This window comes from Crocuta crocuta, unplaced genomic scaffold (assembly GCF_008692635.1).
Source record: "Crocuta crocuta isolate KB4526 unplaced genomic scaffold, BGI_CrCroc_1.0 scaffold343, whole genome shotgun sequence".
Lineage (NCBI taxonomy): Eukaryota > Metazoa > Chordata > Mammalia > Carnivora > Hyaenidae > Crocuta > Crocuta crocuta.
The window spans coordinates 5,757,465-5,777,285 of NW_027532679.1; positions in this window are offsets into that span (position 1 = coordinate 5,757,465).

Here is a 19,821-nt window from a genome sequence, read left to right on the forward strand (position 1 = left end):
AATTGATTAAAAAAAAAAATCAAGACCCATCTATATGCTACTTATGAGAGAATCACTTCTGTTTTAAGGATACACACACAATTAAAGTGAAGGGATAGAAAAAGAAAATTGAATGTAATGGAAACAAAAAGAAAGCAGAAATATGTATACTTATATCAGACAAAATATACTTTTGGCCAAAGACTACAAAAGGCAAAACAATTATTACATAATAATAAGAGCTGATTTTTTGAAAAGGTAAACAAAAGTTAAACCTTTTCTCTTACCAAGAAAAAAAAACGATTGAGGACTCAAAAAAAAAAAAAAAAAACACAGGAGACATTATAACTGATGTCACACAAATGTAAATGATTATGAGACAACCATGAAAAATTATTCACCAACCAACTGGACAACCTAGAAGAAATAAATTTCTACCAAGGCTGAATCCTGAAGAAATGGAAAATCTGAATAGATTGTTTAAGAGTAAGGAGATTAAATCACTAATGAAAAACAAACAAACAAAAACCCAAGAAAACTACCAACAAATGAAAGTCCAGGACCAGATGGCTTTTTTTTGGTGAAATCTTCCAAATATTTAAAGAATTAATAGTACTCCTTCTCAAACTCTCCCAAAACTTAGATGAAAAGGGAATTCTTTCAAATTCATTTTACAAGGTCAACATTAGTCTGATGCCAAACCAGGCAAGGACACTACAAGAAAATGAAATTACAGGGCAAAGTTCCTGATGAACAAAGATGCAAGTATTCTTAAAAAACACTAGCAAACTAAATTTGACAGCACATGAAATGGATCATAACATTGTGATGAAGTGGGATTTATTCCAGGGATGCAAGGATAACTTAACACCCACAAAAACTAATCAATGTGGTACACCACATTAAAAAATAAAAAATAGTGGCGCCTGGGTGGCTCAGTTGGTTAAGCGTCCGACTTTGGCTCAGGTTATGATCACACGGTTTGTGGGTTTGAGCCCCGCGTCAGGCTCTATGCTGATGGCTAGCTCAGAGATTGGAGCCTGCTTCAGATTTTCTATTTCCCTTTCTCTCTGACCCTGCCTTGCTCACACTATCTCTCTCTCTCTCTCTCAGAAATAAATAAAACATTAAAATTTTTTTTAAAATAAAAAATAAAAATCACATGATCATTTCAATAGATGCAGAGGAAGGATTTGACAAAATTCCATATCCATTTATGATAATAATTCTTGACAAGGTGGTATAGAGGGGACATAATTCAATAAAATAAAGGCCTTATACAGTAAGCTGACAGCTAATGTCATACTCAAGAGTGAAAAGCTGAATACTTTTAAAGCTTTCAACTTTTCCACTAAAGTCAAGAACAAGACACCACTACCACCACTTTTATTCAATTCAGTGTTAGACATTATAGCCAGAACAATTAGGTGAGAAAAAGAAAGGAATGTCATCTAAATTGGAAAGAAGTAATATTGTCTCTATTTGCTAATGATCTGATTTTATATGTAGAAAGTCCTATAGAATGCATTAAAAACTGTAGAACTATAAATAAATTCAGTAAATTATAGGATGACACAATTTACAAAATGCATTTGTGATTGTACACAATAACAATGACTATTAAAAACAGAAAATAAGAAAACAATCCCTTTACAATTGTTTCAAACTGCAAAAACACTTAGGAATAAATTTAACCAAGGACGTGAAAAATCTTTACACTGGAACCTGTAAGACACTGATGAAAGAAACTGAAGAAGATACGAATAAATGATTCTTCATAGACTTGAAGAATCAATATTGTTGGTGCATACAAACTATCTAAAGCCATCTTCAGATTCAATGCACTCTCTGTCAAAATTCCAGTGGCATTCTTCATAGAAAGAAAGCAAAATCCTAAAATTTTAATGGAATTACAAAGAAGTTAAAATAATCTTAGGCAAGAGTAACAAAACTGGGGACATCACTCTTCTTGATTTCAAACCAAATTATAAAGCTTTCATAATTAAATCAGTATGGTAGTAACATAAAACCGAACACATATATCAATGGAACTAAATAGAAAGCCCAGGCACAGACCTATTCATGTATGATTAATTTATAACAAGGTGCCATTTACCTTCAAAAAATGCTGCAAGGAAAACTGGACAGCTGCATAGAAAAGAATGGAAGTGAATCTCTGTCTTACACCATATGCAAAATTAATTCAAAATGGATTAGACTTGAACAGAAGACCTAAAGCCATAAAGCTCCTTGAAGAAAACTTAGGCATTAAGCTCCCTGACATCAGTCTTGGCAATAATTTTTGGATTTGACACAAAAGCAAAGGCAACAAAAGAAAAAAAAAAAACAAGGAGAACTGCATCAAACTAAAAAGCTCTGCAAGCAAAAGAAACCACCTACAAAATGAAAGGCAACTTACGGAAAGGGAGAAAATATTTGCAAATCATGTATCTCAATAGGGGTTAGGACATAAAACTATAAAGATCTTATACAACTCAATAGCAAAAAGCAAAAGCAAACAAGCAAAACCCAAAAATCTGATTTTAAAACATGCGGAGGATCTGAATAAACATTTATCCAAAAAAGACGTACAAATAGTCAACAGGTACATGAAAAGGAGGTCAACTTTACTAATTATCAGAGAAATGCAAATTAAAATCATAGTAAGATATCATCTCACACCTATTAAAATGAATATTATCATAAGATGAGAGATAACAAGTATTGGTGAAAATGTGGAAAAATTGAAACCTTGTGCACTGTTGGTAGAAATGTAAATTGGTGCCACCATTATGGAAAACAGTATAGAGTTTCCTCAAATAATTAAAAATAGAACTACCAGATGATCCAGCAATCCCACTTCTGTGTATATATTCAAGGGAAATAAAAGCAGGCTGTTAAAGAAGTATCTGCATTCCTATGTTCATTTCAGCATTATTCTTAATAGCCGAGATATGGAAACCACCTAAGTATCTATCAACAGATGAATAAAGATGTGGTATACACACAATGGAATATACACAATATACACAATGGAATATTACTCAGTAATGGTAAAAAAAGGAAATCTTGCTATTTGTGGCAACATGGACAGAACTTGAGGGCATTATGCTAACTGAAATAATCCAGGCAGAGAAATATCAACAATGCATGGTATCACTTTTATGTGAAATCTAAAAAAAGGGAAAAGACATAGAAAAATGTTTTTCCATAGAAAAAGACAGCAGAAAAGTGGTTGCCAGGGTCTAAGAGTTGGGGAACATAAAGAGAGTTTTAGTAAAGAATATAAACTTTTAACTGTTGGGTAAATACTAATCTGATATTCTAATGTGTAACTTGGTGACTACAGTTGATAACGTTGTGTTGTATAAATGAAATTCACTAAGAGAGTAGAACTTAAATGTCCTCACCTAAGTGTGTGTGTGTGTCATGCACACATGGTCATTAACCTGTTAATCAGTTAGATGGAACGATTGCTTTCACAACATTCAAGGATATGTAGTTTTACTGTGCTTCCCTTTATTGCATTCCCTACCTACATTACAGATGAGGGGTTCTTTTTGCAGTTTGATTTAATAAATTCAAGTTTTGTGACAATCCTGGGTAGTTTATTGTTGTCCTTTCTCCAACAGCGGTTGTTCATGTTGCATCTCTGTGTCACATTTTGGCAATTATCAAACATTTCAAATTGTATTTGTTGCAGCGATCTGTGGTCAATGATATTTGATGTTACCGTTGTAATAGTTTTAGGGTACGAAAAAGCGTTCTTCTATAAGACAGTGAATTTGATAGATTAATGTATGTGTTTTGACCGCTCCACTGGGAAATAGCTCCTCCATCTCTCTCCCTCTCCTTGGGCCTCATGTTTTCCTGAGACATAACAATATTGAAATTAGGCCAATTAATAACTCTCCAATGGCCTCTAAATGTTTAAACGAAAGGAAGTCACATGTCTCTCACTTTAAATCAAAAGCTAGAAATGATTAAGTTCAGTGAGGAAGGCATGTTGTAAACTGAGATAGGCCTGAAAGAGGACTCTTGCACCAAACAGGTAACCAAGTTGTGACTGCAAAAGAAGTTTTTTTCTTGAAGGAAATTAAAAATGTTACTTCTGTGAACACACAAATGATTAAAGAAAGAGTGCAATAGTTTTATTGCTAATAAGGATAAAGTTTCAGTGGTCTGGATAGAAGATCAAACCAGCCACAATATTCCTTAAGTCAAAGCCTAATTCAGAGCAAGGCCTTAACTCTCTCCAATATATGAATGTTGAGAGAGATGAGGAAGCTGAAAAAGTTTGAAGCTAGCAGAGGTTGGTTCAAGAAGTTTACGGAAAGAAGCTGTCTCTGTAACATAAAAGTCAAGGTGAAGCAGCAAGTGCAGATGCAGAGGCTGTAGCAAGTATGTAGTTGTCTACATGAAACAACAGATTTTCAATGTAGACAAAACAGCCTTCTGTTGGAAGAAGATGCCATTTAGGACTTCATAGCTAGGAAATAGAAGTAAATGCATGGCTTTAAAGCTTCAAAGGACAGACTGATTCTCTTCCTAGGGACTAATGTAGCCGGTGACTAAGTTAAATCCAACCCTCACTTACCATTCTGAAAATCCCAGGCCCCTGAAGAATTATGCTAGTGCTCCTTTGCCTGTGCTCTATAAATGCAACAACAAAGCCTTGATGACAGCTCATCTGTTTACAACATGGTTTACTGAATATTTTAAGCCTACTGTTGAAATTATTGCTCAGTAAAATAGATCCCTTTAAAAATATTACTGCTCATTCACAATGTACCTGGTCACCCAAGAGCTCTGATGGTGATGTACAACAAGATGAATGTTGTTTTCATGCCTGCTAACACAACATCCATTCTGCAGGGCACAGATCGGTAGTAATATTGACTTTCAAGTCTTAGTACTTGAGAAATACATTTCATAAAATCTGTAGCTGCCATATATAGTAATTCCTCTGATGGATCTGGTCATGGTAAATTGGAAACCTTCTGGAAAGCATTCACCATTTTAGGTGCCATTAAGAACATTCATGATACATGAGAAGAAGTAAAAAAAAATCAACATGGACAGGAGTTTGGAAGAAGTTGATTCCAATCTGCATCAATGACTTTGAGGGGTTTAAGACTTCAGTGGAGGAAATAATGGCAGATGTGGTGGAAATAACAAGAGAAATTGAAATACAGGTGGAGCCTGAAATTAGGACTGAATTGCTGCAATCTCATGATAATCCATGAATGGATGAGGGGTTGCTTCTTATAAATAAGCAAAGAAAGTGGTTTTTTGAAATGGAATCTATCCCTGGAGAAGGGTTCGAGACTGTTGAAATGACAACAAATAATTTAGAATATTTACATGAACTTACATGATAGAACAGCAGCAGGGTCACAAAAGATTGATTCCAATTTCAAAAGTAGTTTTACTGTGGGTAAAAACGCTATCAAAGAGAAACACATGCTACAGAGAAATTGTTCGTGAAAGGTATAGTCAATCAATGTGTCAAACTTCATTGTTGTCTTATTTTAAGAAAGTGCCACAGCCTTCACAAACTTTAGCAACTACCACCCTGGTCAGACAGCAGCCATTAACACTGAGGCAGGATCCTCCTCCAACAAAAAGATTATGGACTAGCTGAAAGCTCAGATGATGGTTTGCATTTATTAGCAATAAAATATTTTTAAATTTAGGGATATATATTTTTTAGACTTAATGCTACCGTACACTTAATAGACTATGTAAAGTGTATACACAACTTTTGTATGTACCAGGAAACTGATAGAAACGGTTTTCATACAACAATTTTTTCCAAATTTTCTCAGGTTCCTTAGTGTCTCAGGAAATTTTCCTAATATTGCTACACCAAAATAAATACCTAAAAGTTATTTTTCTTTCATAGTTTATTGTCAAGTTGGTTTCCATATAACACCCAGTGCTCATCCCAACAAGTGCCTTCTTTCATGCCCATCACCACCCTTTCCTGCTCCCAATCCCTCATCAGCCCTCAGTTTGTTCTCAGCATTCAAGAGTCTCTCATGGTTTGTGTCGCTTCCTCTCCCCAACTATTTTCCCCCTTCTCCTCCCCCATGGTCCTCTGTTGAATTTCTCCTAATCCACCTGTAAGTGAAAACATATGGTATCTGTCTTCTTCTGCCTGACTTATTTTGCTCAGCATAACACCCTCAAGTTTCATCCACATTGCTACACATGGCCAGATTTCATTTTTTCTCATTACCATTTAGTATTCCATCGTATAGATAAACCACATCTTCTTGATTCATTCGCCACTTGATGGACACTTAGGCTTTTTCCATGATTTGGCTATTGTTGAAAGTGCTATGAATATTGGGGTACGTGTGCCCCTATGCACAAGTACTCCTGTATCCCTTGGGTAAATTCCTAGCAGGGCTATTGCTGGGTCATAGGGGAGTTCTATTGTTAATTTTTTGAGGAACCTCCATAATGTTTTCCAGAGGGGCTGCACCAGTTGACATTCCCACCAATAGTGTAGGAGTGTGCCCATTTCTCCACATCCTCGCCAGCATCTACACTCTCTTGATTTGTTCATTTTAGCCACGTTGACCGGCGTGAGGTGGTATCTCAGTGTGGTTTTGATCTGCATTTTCCTGATGATGAGGGACGCTGAGCATCGTTTCATGTGTCTGTTGGCCATCTGGGTGTCCTCTTTGGAGAAGTGTCTGTTCATATCTTCTGCCCATTTCTTCACTGGGTTGTTTGTTTTTCAGGTGTGGAGTTTGATGAGTTCCTTATAGATTTTTGATACTAGCCGTTTATCTGATATGTCATTTGCAACCATCTTTTCCCATTCCGTCTGTTGTCTATTAGTTTCATGGATTGTTTCCTTTGCCGTGCAGAAGCTTTTAATCTTGATGAGATCCCAATAGTTCATTTTTGCTCGTGATTCCCTTGCCTTTGGGGATGTGTCAAGTACGAAATTGCTGCAGTTGAGGGTCAAGGAGGTTGTTTCCAGCTTTCTCCTCTAGGGTTTTGATGGTTTCCTGTCTCACACATTCAGGTCCTTTATCCATTTTGAATTTGTGTATGATGTGAGAAAATGATCTAGTTTCTTCTGCATGTTGCTGTCCAGTTCTCCCAGCACCATCTGTTAAAGAGGCTGTCTTTTTTCCATTGGATACTCTTTACTGCTTAGTCAAAGATTAGTTGGCCATACATTCGTGGTTCCAAATCTGAGTTCTCTATTCTATTCCATTGGTCTATGTGTCTGTTTTTGTGCCAATACCATACTGTCTTGATGATGACAGCTTTGCAGTTCTGGCTAAAGTCTGGGATAGTGAGGTCTCCCATTTTGATTTTCTTCTTCAATATTGGCTATTCGGGGTCTTCTGTGGTTCCATACAAATTTTAGGATAGTTTGTTCTAGCTTTCAGAAGAATGTTGGTGCAATTTTGATTGGGATTGCATTGAATGTGTAGATTGCTTTGGGTAGTAATGACATTTTAACAATATTTAATCTTCTGATCCAGGAGCATGGAATGTTTTTCCATTTCTTTGTGTCTTCTTTAAATTCCTTCATAAGTTTTCTACAGTTTTCATTATACAGATGTCTTAATATCTTTGGCTAGGTTTATTCCTAGGCATTTTATGGCTTTTGGTGCAATTGTGAATGGGATCAGTTTCTTGATTTTTCTTTCTGTTGCTTCATTATTGGTGTATAAAAATGCAACCACTTTCTGTATGTTGATACAACATACCCTGAAACTTTGCTGAATTCATGGATCAGTTCTAGTAGGCTTCTGGTGGAGTCTGTCAGGTTTTCTATGTAGAGCATCATGTCATCTGTGAAAAGTGAAAGTGTGACTTCTTCTTTGCCAATTCTAATGCCTTTTATTTCCTTTTTTTGTCTGATGGCTGATGCTAGGACTTCCAGCACTATGTTAAACAACAGTGGTGAGAGTTGACCTCCCTGTCGTGTTCCTGATCTGAAGGGGAAAGCTGTCAGTTTTTCCCCATTGAGGATGATGTTAGCTGAGGGCCTCTCATGAATGGTATTTATGATGTTTCAGTAGGTTCCTTCTATCCCGACTTTCTCTAGAGTCTTTATTAAGAAGGGATGCTGTATTTTGTCAAATGCTTTTTCTGCATCTATTAACAGGATCATATGGTTTTTATCTTTTCTTTTGTTGATGTGATGTATCACATTGATTGATTTGTGAATATTGAAACAGCCCTGTAACCCAGGAATGAATCCCACTTCATCATGGTGGATAATTCTTTTTATGTGCTGTTGATTTCAATTTGCAAGTATCTTGTTGAAGATTTTTGTATCTGTATTCATCAAGGATATTGGCCTGTACTTCTCTTTTTTTGCTGGATCTCTGTCTGGCTTGGGAATCAAATTGATGTTGGCTTCATAGAATGAGTCCAGAAGTTTTCCTTCGATTTCTATTTTTTTTGAATAGCTTGAGAAGAATGGGTATTAATTCTGTTTTAAATGCCTGGTAGAATTCTCCAGGGAAGTCATCTGGCCCAGGACTCTTATTTTTTGGGAGATTTTTGATAACTGATTCAATTTCTTCACTAGTTCTGGGTCTTTTAGTTTTTCTCTCTTCTCATGTGAAATTTGGTAGTCGGTGTGTTAAGGAATTTGCCCATTTCTTCTAAGTCGTCCAGTTTGTTGGCATATCATTTTTCATAGTATTCCCTGATAATTGCTTGTATTTCTGAGGGGTTGGTGGTAACAAGTCCATTTTCATTCATGATTTTGTCTATATGGGTGCTCTCTCTTTTCTTTTTCATAAGTCTGGCTAGAGGTTTGTCAATTTTGTTTATCAAAAAACCAACTCTTGGTTTCGTTGATCTGTTCAACTGTTGTTTTTTATTCTATATTGTTTATTTCTGCCCTGATTTTTATTATTTCTCTTCTACTGGGTTTGGGATGTTTTTGTTGCTCTCCTTCTAGTTCCTTTAGGTGCGCCGTTAGATTTTGCACTTGCGCTTTTTCTAATTTCTTGAAATAGGCCTGGAGCGCAATGTACTCTTAGGACTGACTTTGCCGCATCCCATAGAGTTTGGATTGTTGTATTTTCATTTGTTTCCATATATTTTTTAATTTCTTCTCTAAGTGCCTGATTGGCCCATTTGTTCTTTAGTAGGTTGTTCTGTAACCTCCATGTTTTCGGAGGTTTTCCAGACTTCTTCCTGTGGTTAATTTCAAGCTTCATAGCATTGTGATGTGAAACTGTGCATGGCATGATCTCAATTCTTTTATAGTCATTGAGGGCTGCTTTAGGTCCCAGTATGTGATCTATCTTCTAGAATGTGCCATGCGCACTTGAGAAGAAAGTGAATTCCATAGCCTCAGGATGTAGAGTTCTAAATATATCTGTCAGATCCATCTGGTCCAATGTGTCATTCAAGTCCATTGTTTCTGTAATGATTTTCTGTATAGTTGACCTATCAGTTGCTGTAAGTAGAGTATGAAAGTCCCCTGCTATTAGCACATTCTTATCCATAAGATTGTTTGATTGATTTATGTATTTGGGTGCTTCCAAATTCGGTGTGTAGACATTTATAATTGTTATCTCTTCCTGATAGAGAGACCCTGTAATTATTATATAATGCCCTTCTTCATCCATTGTTACTACCCTTAAATCCAGTTTGTCTGATATAATTATGGCTACTCAAGCTTTCTTTTGACTTCCAGTAGCATGACAGATATTTCTCCATCCACTTACTTTCAATCTGACGGTGTCCTCAGGTCTAAAATGAGTCTCTTGCAGCGCCTGGGTTGCTTAGTCGGGTAATTGTCCGACTTCACCTCAGGTCTTCACACTCACGGTTCATGGGTTTGAGCCCCGTGTCGGGCTCTGTGCTATCAGCTAGCTCAGAATCTGGAGCCTATTTTGGATTCTGTATCTCCATCTCTCTCTGATCTTTCCCTGCTCACACTATCTCTGTCAGAAATAAATAAAACATTAAAAAAATAAATGAGTCGCTTGTAGACAGCAAATAGATGGTTTTTTTTAATCCATTCTGCTACCCTAAATCTTTTGATTGGAGCATTTAGTCCTTTTACATATAGTGTTATTTTTGAAAAATATGGGTTGAGAGTCATTGTATTCTTTGTAGGATTCATGCTGTAGTGGTGTCTGTTACCTTGTGTTCCTTGCAACATTTCCCTCAAAGAGTCACCCTTAGGATTTCTTGTAGGGATGGCTTAGTGGTCATGAATTCTTTCAATTTTTGTTTATTTGGGAAGACTTTGATCTCTCCTTCTATTCTGAATGTCAGGCTTGCTGGATAGAGGATTCTTGGCTGCATATTTTTCTATTCCTTACATTGAAGATTTCATGCCATTCCTTTGGCCTGCCAAGTTTCAGTAGATAGGTCTGTAATCACTCTGAATGGTCTCCCTTTCTTTGTTAGGGCCCTTTTATCCCTAGTTGCTTTCAGAATTCTCTCTTTGTCCTTATATTTTGCCAGTTTCACTATGATATATCATGCAAAAGATCAATTCAAGTTACATCTGAGGGGAGTTCTCAGTGCCTCTTGGATTTCAATGTCTGTTTCCTTCCCCAGATTGGGGAAGTCTCAACTATAATTTGTTCAAGGACTCCTTCAGCACCTTTCTCTTTCTCTTCCGTAATTCCTATGATATGGATATTGTTCCGTTGGATTGTATCACTCAGTTATCAAACTCTCCTTTCGTGCTCCTGGATCAATTTATCTTTTTCTCAGCTTTCTCTTTTTCCATAATTTTGTCTTCTAATTCACCTATTCTCCTCTCTGCCTCTTCAATCCGTGCATTCGACGCCTCCATTTTATTATGCACCTCATTTGTAGCGTTTTTAAATTCATTACAACTATTTTTAAGGTCCCTAATTTTTGTAGCAATAGTTTCTCTGATGTCTTCCATGCCTTTTTCAAGCCCAGCGATTACTTTTATGACTACTGTTCTAAATTCTTATTCCGTTATGTTGCTTGTATCTGTTTTGAGCAGGTCTTTAGCTGTCACTTTTTCCTGGAATTTCTTTAGAGGAGAGTTCTTCCATTTCATCATTTTGGCTAGCTTTCTGTCTCTTGTCACTTTTAAAAGCTTGTTATGCACTCTCCTTGTGAGTACTGCTGTATTAAAGAAGGCTCATTGTCTAGGGCCTGTTCATTCAGGAAGTGTTCTTTTAATGGTGTCTCTTGGTCTCTCCTGTTGAGACTTTGGTTATTTTATTTCCCTACTTGTAGTGGTATTTGGGACTCTCCACCATGTGTACTTTGGCTTGTTTCTTGAGGTAGCCCTGGAATGGAAAACAGACAGACAAACACACAGGGAACAAAGGCACAAATACAAAGGACAGTTTAAAAGCATAAAACCAGAATTCCCAGCTACAAATAAAGAGCAGGGTGTATGCAGTGCTGATGAAAGAGTATATACAAAGAGAGAAATGGCAGGGCAGGGAGAGAGTGAAACTGGACAATGCAGAGAGACTAAGAGGCTTAATTCAGAGAGAGAAAGAGGAGACAAATAGAGAGAAATGAAGAAAATATTACTCAGAGGAACTATATAGTCTGATTACTCCAGAGAGTGAGAGAGATAGAAATGTAGAGGTGGAGGTGTAGAACATACATCTAAAGAATAGGTTAAATGTGACTGTTTAAGCAAACCAATGATCAGAGTGCCTAGTCCAGCAGAGGGGAGTGATATGAATCAGACAAGGGAAAATATATCTGAATAGAAAGAATTGATCTAGAATTAATCACGGCAATGCATCCATGTTGGTCTTGCCCAGAGCTCCAGTAAAAAAAAAAAAAAAAGCAGCTGTCTAATGGAGATGGGCGTGGTTTGATGTAGGCAGGTCTTAGCCTCCACTGTGGTCCCTCGGGCCACTCCCTGAAGTCCCGCTTTGTTGGTTGTGGGGAGAAAAATTGTGGGCCCAGTCTCTTCTCAAACAAAGCATTGCAAATTACTCTTTTGGGTCTGATCTCCCTGTGCTGCAGGCATAGCCAAGTTGGGCCATGTTCTATGTCCCAAGCCCCACCACGTTTTCAGGTCTTAGTGTGCATGCTTTATTGATACCTCCTGAAATAATCCTGCAGCCTGGATGCTTCCCAGCCAGGGAGTGAGCTGGGAGAGCAGCAGAGCAGTTTCTCCTGGCACCGGAGCACCCAGCCCAAAGTTAGCACCACAGCTAGAAATAGGATCACTCTCCATCCTGAGCCAAGGTTATTCTCTTTTCCAGGGACAGTTCTATGAGGAGCTTCAGCCACTCTTTCTCTTCCCTTGACCCTGTGGCTCCCTGCACCGGGGGTTCCCTCCCCTCCCTCCCTGTCCTGTCCTTATCTTCTCTATGAGGGAAGTCCACACTCACACACCTATGAGGTTGTCTTCTTAGTGGACTCTGTCTATTTTCCTCCCAGACTCCCATGGTTCAGTGTCGTATGGCTTCAGGCCTTCTCTACTTGAGAGATGGGGATGAGTGAAATGTACAGAGCTCCCTAATTCTACACCATCTTCCTAAAAGTTCTGATTATTAATTAGCTCCCACCAACAAAATAAATATTCATGTCCTAACAACTTAGAGGCTATGTTTAAAAAGTATGCAACAATTGGAAGGAAAAAAAACTAATATTTTTATTTCATTCTTAAATAACTACATTAACCTACTAACGGGATGTGTATGTCTTCTAGGCACTGCACAGCTTATGAAATTTTAGAGTCAGATTGGATACTGCCACCATCATTTTTTGTTCCACATTGAGTTTTTGCCGCATGTATTTACTTTCAATCAAACTTTCCTTAAATTTTGCAAAAACAATGACACACAAAAAGAAACATGGTGCAATCTAATGTGGAAACGGTGGACTACCGTAAGCTATCTGTCCAGTTCTGACAGATGTTGAATATTACTGTTTCTCTAAAATTTAAAAATATCCTGGAGTGCTGTCTGATGCTTTGGCACACAGTTGAGGAACCATGATTTTTGAAATCACTTTGAACAAAAACAGACACAAGGAAATCTATTAGTGTGGTTCCATTTGCATAAGATTTAAAGAACAGGCATGTATTTTTTTCCAACTTTAAGGAGAAAAAAAATAAGAACAAGATGTTAGTAACATTACTAACTCAAAAATCCAGCATCCAGAGCTCTGATTTTGCTATCTATGTCTTATGGTTAGGTCTCCGTTTCTAAACTCGGGGTGGGAGGAGGGAGCATCTCAGCATAATTTTAGAACTGGAAGTGTCCTTGGAGATCATGTAGTCCACATTCCTCATTTTATCAAGGAAGAGCTGAGCCAGAATGTCCCAGTTCGCATAGAGGGTAAGTGGCAGATATGGGCTTTGACTCCATGTCTACAGTATTCATTCTGCTTTGCCTCTTTGCCTTCCATGCTTATTAAGTTGTCTTTGCATCCTTCTAGCACCCCATTAGAACCACCGTCGTCCCTCATCCAAACCTCTTTCCAAAGAGAATACTCAGTAAATGTCATCATGGGGACTGAACAATGATGGATTGTCCTATCAGACAGGGTGGCCACAGAGATCATTGCAGAGTTTTGACAGCCGAACCAGGCCTAATCTTTTAAAAATAAACTTTACTAGTTGTTGGTTTTTCTCCATTACGAGGGTAATACATGTCCAGTATAGCAGATATGGGAAATACTTAAAAGTAGAAGAATAACATCATCAATGTTTTACAACCCGGCAAAACTCCTATTAATACACGGGTAGTTTTCTAGCTTTCCCCCATGAATAGCTCATATACACAGTTTCAATTGACCATATTACAAATATAATTTGGATTCCTACTTTAATACGTAACTTATTTTTATTATTCACTATGATCTCCCTCACTTTGTAACCATCAGTCTTTTATCTGTATCTAAGAGCTTGTTTTTGTTTTGTTTAAATTTTATATATAAGAAAAAATCACATGGCATTTCTTTAACTGACTTATTTCATTTAGCATAATGCCCACAAGGTCTACCCATGATGTTGTAAATGGCAAGATTTCATTTTTTAACGGCTAAATAATATCCCACGGTATATATACACCATTTCTTTACCCATTCATCCATCAATGGATGCGTACATTTTTTCCTTATTTTGTCTATTGTAAATAATGCTGCAATGACCATAGAGGTGCATGTATCTTTTCAAGGTAGGATTTTATTTTCTTTGGATAAATAGTCAGAAGTGGAATTGCTAGATCATGTGGTAGTTCTTTTCTTAATACTTTGAGGAACCTCCATACTGTTTCCCATTTACTTTTCTATCAATTGCATGGGCGTTCCCTCTTCTCCATATCCTTGTTAAAACCTGTAATTTGTCTTTTTTGATAAAAGCCACTCTCACAGGTGTGAAGTATTATTTTTCCCTGGCTGTGATTTGTATTTTCCTGATGATTAAGGATGTGGAGTATCTTTTCATATACTGTTGTTCATCTTTAGGTCTCTTCTCTGAAAAACTGTCTATTTAGATCTTTTGCACATTTTTAAGTCAGAATTTTTTTTTTGCCATTGAGTTATATAAGCTCTTTATATACATATTAGCCTCTTATCAGATATAGAATTTGCAAAATTTTCTCCCATTCAGCAGGTTGTCTTTTCATTTTGTTAATGATTTCCTTTGTTGTGCAGAAGTTTTGGGTTTGATGTAGCCCCAGTTTATTTTTTATTTGTTTTGCTTTTGCTTTTGGTGTCAGATTAAAAAATATATTTCCAAGACCTATGTCAAGGAACTTATGTGCCTATATTTTCTTCTATCTAATCCATTTTGAGTTAATTTTTGTGAGTGGTAAGCTAGTGGCCAAATTTTATTTTGCATGCAGATGTTGAGTTTTCCCAACATCATTTACTGAAGAGATTGTCCTTTCCTCACTGTATACTCTTCTTTTCCATAAATTGACTGTACATGTGTGGACTTATTTCTATGCTCTCTATTGTGCCCCACTGATTTATGTATGTGTTTATGCCAATACTATATCATTTTAATTACTCTAGCTTTGTAATATAGTTTGAAATCAGGAAGCATGATGCCTCTAGCTTTGTTTTTCTCTCTCAACGTTGCTTTGGCTATTTGGGTCTCTTGTGGCTCTGGACAATTCTAGGATTATTTGTTCTATTACTGTGAAAAAGGACAGAAAATTATACCTTAGAGGTGAAACCCCCTCTCATGCCCAAGCCAAATTAAATACTCTTTTCCTTGTCTTCCCTTAAGGCATTATCTACTATCCTACAATTACATGCTAATTTGCTGGCATCTTTGGCTAGACTGTGAGCATCTGGAGGGTAGGGACACACCTCATTTATCTCTAATTTCTTAATGCTTCAAACAGAACAACATGGAAGGATCTTAACTGTTTTCAAACAAAAAAATTTAAATGTACTAATAGACCAAGAAATACATGGATTTCTTTTCTCTCTCTTATCCAAATTCCCTAATATTGGTATCACACCTCTGTGGCCTTTCTTTTAAAAATCCCTAATGTTTTAAAATTTATTTGTAATCTCCAAAGAATTTAGTTTTTAAAGGGAAGGGCAAACATAATTTCTTTTAAGAGTGTATTTATATATTATAGAGTTCTAATGCTACTCAAAGTATAGTTCATGAACCAGTGCCAATGTATAGACTGTTTATTAATGATTTAGAAGTTAAATACAGAAATTAATGTGTTTAGAAATGGGTATGATTTGACTCTACATTATCTAAACATTTGTAGTAAACTCACCTTATGTATGACATGAACTATAATCTAGTCATTCATGGTAGAACTAGTTATTGAAGATAAATTAGACCAAAAAAAAAAGGTCCTTTTTTAATATGCAATTTTCAAAGCTCTGTCACTGACTATTAGAGGTAGAGAAGATCATCATCATTGTTTTACAAATGAGGAAACTGAGATCTAGAGTTTACCCCATTCCTGACTGCCAAGCCACTGGTCTTACACTATCAAGCCACCTGCATTCCTTATATTTATGAGTTTCAAAGATATAATCAGTATCATTGGTACCATTATTAGCAGTAACAACTACAGCTACTATCAATCCATATTCAAAGTTTATAAGGTAGAACCACAAGAAATTGCTATTTAAAATTTTTTGGTTTATTTATTTATTTTGAGAGAGAGAGAGAGTAAGGGGAGTAAGGGGGATAGAAGTAGAGAAGGGGGAGAAAGAGAATCCCAAGCAGGCTCTGCACTGTCAGCACAGAGACTGATGTGGGGCTCAATCTTACAAATTGTGAGATCATGAGCCAAAATCAAGAGTCAGATGCTTAACCAACTAAGCTACTCAGGCACCCCTGAAATTGCTATGTTTATAGGTAAAAAATGGTCAAATATCTGTAATTTCACATAGCTCAACTCATTTGAAATCCTAGGAACAGTCAAGTGTTTTTAAAGCATTAAAGAGGCAACTAGAGCCAGACTACATACTATCTGGTGAGTTAAGTTCTCTCTGGGGTCCATTCCCACATCCATAACTTGGAACTAATAACGGTACCTAGGCTCAGATTTATGGAGACCTAAATGATCCTAGTCCTGACAATGGCACCTGGAAGGTCATAAGTGCTTAGTTACAATTAGCTCTTCTGATTATTTCCAACATTAATTCTCAGTACAGTCTTGTGAAGTAGGAACATTTTATTCTCAGTTAATAGATGTGGAGATGAGAGCTTCAAGAGATAGTGAGATACTAACTTGAACCTTTTTTTGTCCATCTGACTTCAGGCATATTCCCTGCAACTTACATACTAATTTTCAATTAAGTGACAGCTGAATTGAGTCAAATAGTCCCACTGAGGTGTATCATCACCAATATTGGAGAGTATCTATCTTCTGGGACTCTTTAATAGTCAGTTATGTAAAAGACAGTGCAAGCTATTTTACAGTCTGATGGAGAGAAATGAAATTCACCACTTTTTTTTGTTTTTAGGTCTTCTGATTATGAGAATGCTTTAAACAAACAAGCATTCTTGACCTCTGATTTCATAAAATTTCAGTGTTATAGTATACCCTTGAGTATTTCTTTTACCTGCCAAAGGACCCCGAAACTCCATCAGCACGATCTTCTGGAATGCTGAGAAGGGAAAACTCTATGTGGCACCTGCTAAGTAGAACCTGTGCTGTTAAACTTGGTCAGCATTTTGTACAAGACCAAAGAAACACTGTTGACTCTTTCTCTTTAAACAGAATACACAGTCAAACAATTCTCTTGAGGAGCAACAAGATCTGATTGAATTTTTCAGAATTTTCTATTATTCTACGAACTTCACTTGACAGTAAAGGACAAGCTGCCTTTCAAATGCTATAAGTGAATGCATCAGCAATTCAGAAGGAAAAACGTGAGTTATCAAGTAGGAACAAACCTCTCTGAATATATTTACACCAACTCATGGAAACCACTGTCCTCAGAAACCTCTGTGACAATCTATTTTCTAGTCTCACCAGTGCTTTAAGTTTGACAGATAATAATAAAATACAATGAAATTACCTTTGAGCTCTGAAATGTACATCAGCTCAAACATTCCTCATGACTTGATTTTTCCAACACAGTTCATTCACTTTCAACATTATTCCCAAGCACTCAAGGTCTTTGGGGAATATAGCTACTTATGCCTATTTTCGTGTTTGCATAAAGGTAGGGAATACATATTTTATGTTTACACGTGCACACACACACAAAATATCATGTATATACATATTAGTTATGGGCTAGAAGGGGGTTTTGAGATCAAGACTCCTTTTGTTGGCTTATATATGAGGTCTCAGGAGGCCCAAAAGAAATGGTATCTGGATACTACATAGCTAATTGGCTTTCAGATAAAGCTTGAGAAAATAAGATGTAGCAACTACCTACAATATTCTTAGGATTATAGCTGCATTTTCCCATACATAATTTTTTAATGCTTATTTATTTTTGAGAGAAAAAGAGACAGAGCATGAGTGAGGTGGGGCAGAAAGAGAGGGAGACAGAATCTGAAGCAGGCTCCAGGCTCTGAGCTGTCAGCACAGAGCCCAACACAGGGGTGGAATCCACGAACTGCTAGATCATGACCTGAGCCAAGTCGGAACCTCAACCAACTGAGCCACCCAGGCACCCCACCCATACATAAGTACTTATATCATTTCTTTTTTTTTAGTATCATCATTCTCATTTGACAGATGAGGAAACTGAGGCTAGGAAAAGTAGTACAGCCAATAAATGCCACAAAATAGAATTAAAATGTTGATGAAGCATACTAGATTCTCTTTATGATGCTAACACTTCTCTGAAAGCATTCACTCCTGCATCACTGATTTTTGCCATGTCCACACACCAACTGTATTCTTTTCTTAACCTTTTTTTTTTTTTTTAAATGTTTTTTATTTATTTCTAGGAGAGAGACAGCGTGAGCAGGGGAGGGTCAGAGAGAGAGGGAGTCACAGACGGAAACAAGCTCCAGGCTCTGAGCTGGCAGTCAGAACACAGCCCGACGCGGGGCTCGAACCCACGAACCGCGAGATCACGACCTAAGCAAAAGTCGGACGCTTAACCGACTAAGCCACCCAGGCGCCCCTTAACCTTTTCTTTAAATTGGCTGAACATTAATGTTAAGAAAAACCTTTTTACCACCAATTAAATTTAAAACAATGTGCCATAAATTGAAGATATTCATAAAAGTAAATACAAAGAAAACAAAATATCACTAATTTCTAGCTACACTCTCTCTCTCCTTAAAGGCACAGGATTTGCATCCTTTGTTGAAAAAGATTAGCCACGGTTAGAGGTATTAGAGGCCTATAAACATCAAATTAAGACCGGGGCGCCTGGGTGGCTTAGTCGGTTAAGCGTCCGACTTTCGCTTGGGTCATGGTCTCGCGGTTCGTGGGTTCGAACCCCGCGTCAGGCTCTGTGCTGACTGCCAGCTCAGAGCCTGGAGCTTGTTTCAGTCTGTGACTTCCTCTCTCTCTGACCCTCCCCTGCTCACGCTGTCTCTCTCTCTCTCCTAGAAATAAAACATTAAAACAAATTTTAAACATCAAATTGAGACTTAAAAGTTCAAAGAGAATTAAGATAGGAAAACTTTTACTATGGGATTCAGCTGTTAGTTGCTACATCGAAAGCCATTGCTGTTATCTGTTGGATCATTCTAAGTCCTGCCCTGGTACCACCTCCTCCTCATTTTGAGAAACACTGCAACACCGGGGCAAATTCTTTAGGTTATGATTCTCTAACTCTAGTAAGGATCAGAATCACCTGGAAGTTTGTTCAAAACACAGATTTTTGAGTCTTCCCAAGGGTTTCTGACTCAGCCTACAGTTAAGCCCAAGATTTTGCATTTCTTTAAAAAAATTTTTTTAATGTTTATTTTTTGGGAGAGAAAGAACATGAGCAGGGGAGTGGCAGAGAGAGATAGAGAGAGGGAAATGAAGAATCCAAAGCAGCCTCCAGACTCTGAGCTGTCAGCACAGAGTCTGATGTGGGGCTGGAACTCATGAACTGAAAGATCATGACCTGAGCTGAAGTCGGATGCTTAACTGACTAAGCCACCCAGCTACCCCAGCAATTTGCATTTCTAACAAGTTCCTAAGTAAGCTGATGCAGTTGGCCGATGAACCACATTTCCAGAACCACTGCTTCTGGGTCACACTTGGGAGGAGGATGTTGAGAACATATAGTGGCATGTGTGTGGACATGTCACGATTAAGTTTGCTGGTGATTGCAGAGATGTGGTATTTTTATTTCAAGAAGCAGATGAGACAAAGAAACACTCAATGTATTCTTGGGGTTCTGTGTTGTTTCTTCAATCTAGTGAGTTAAGATTGATACTACAACACAATAGAGCAGTCTGCAACAACCTTGGATGAGAAACTAAAAGTA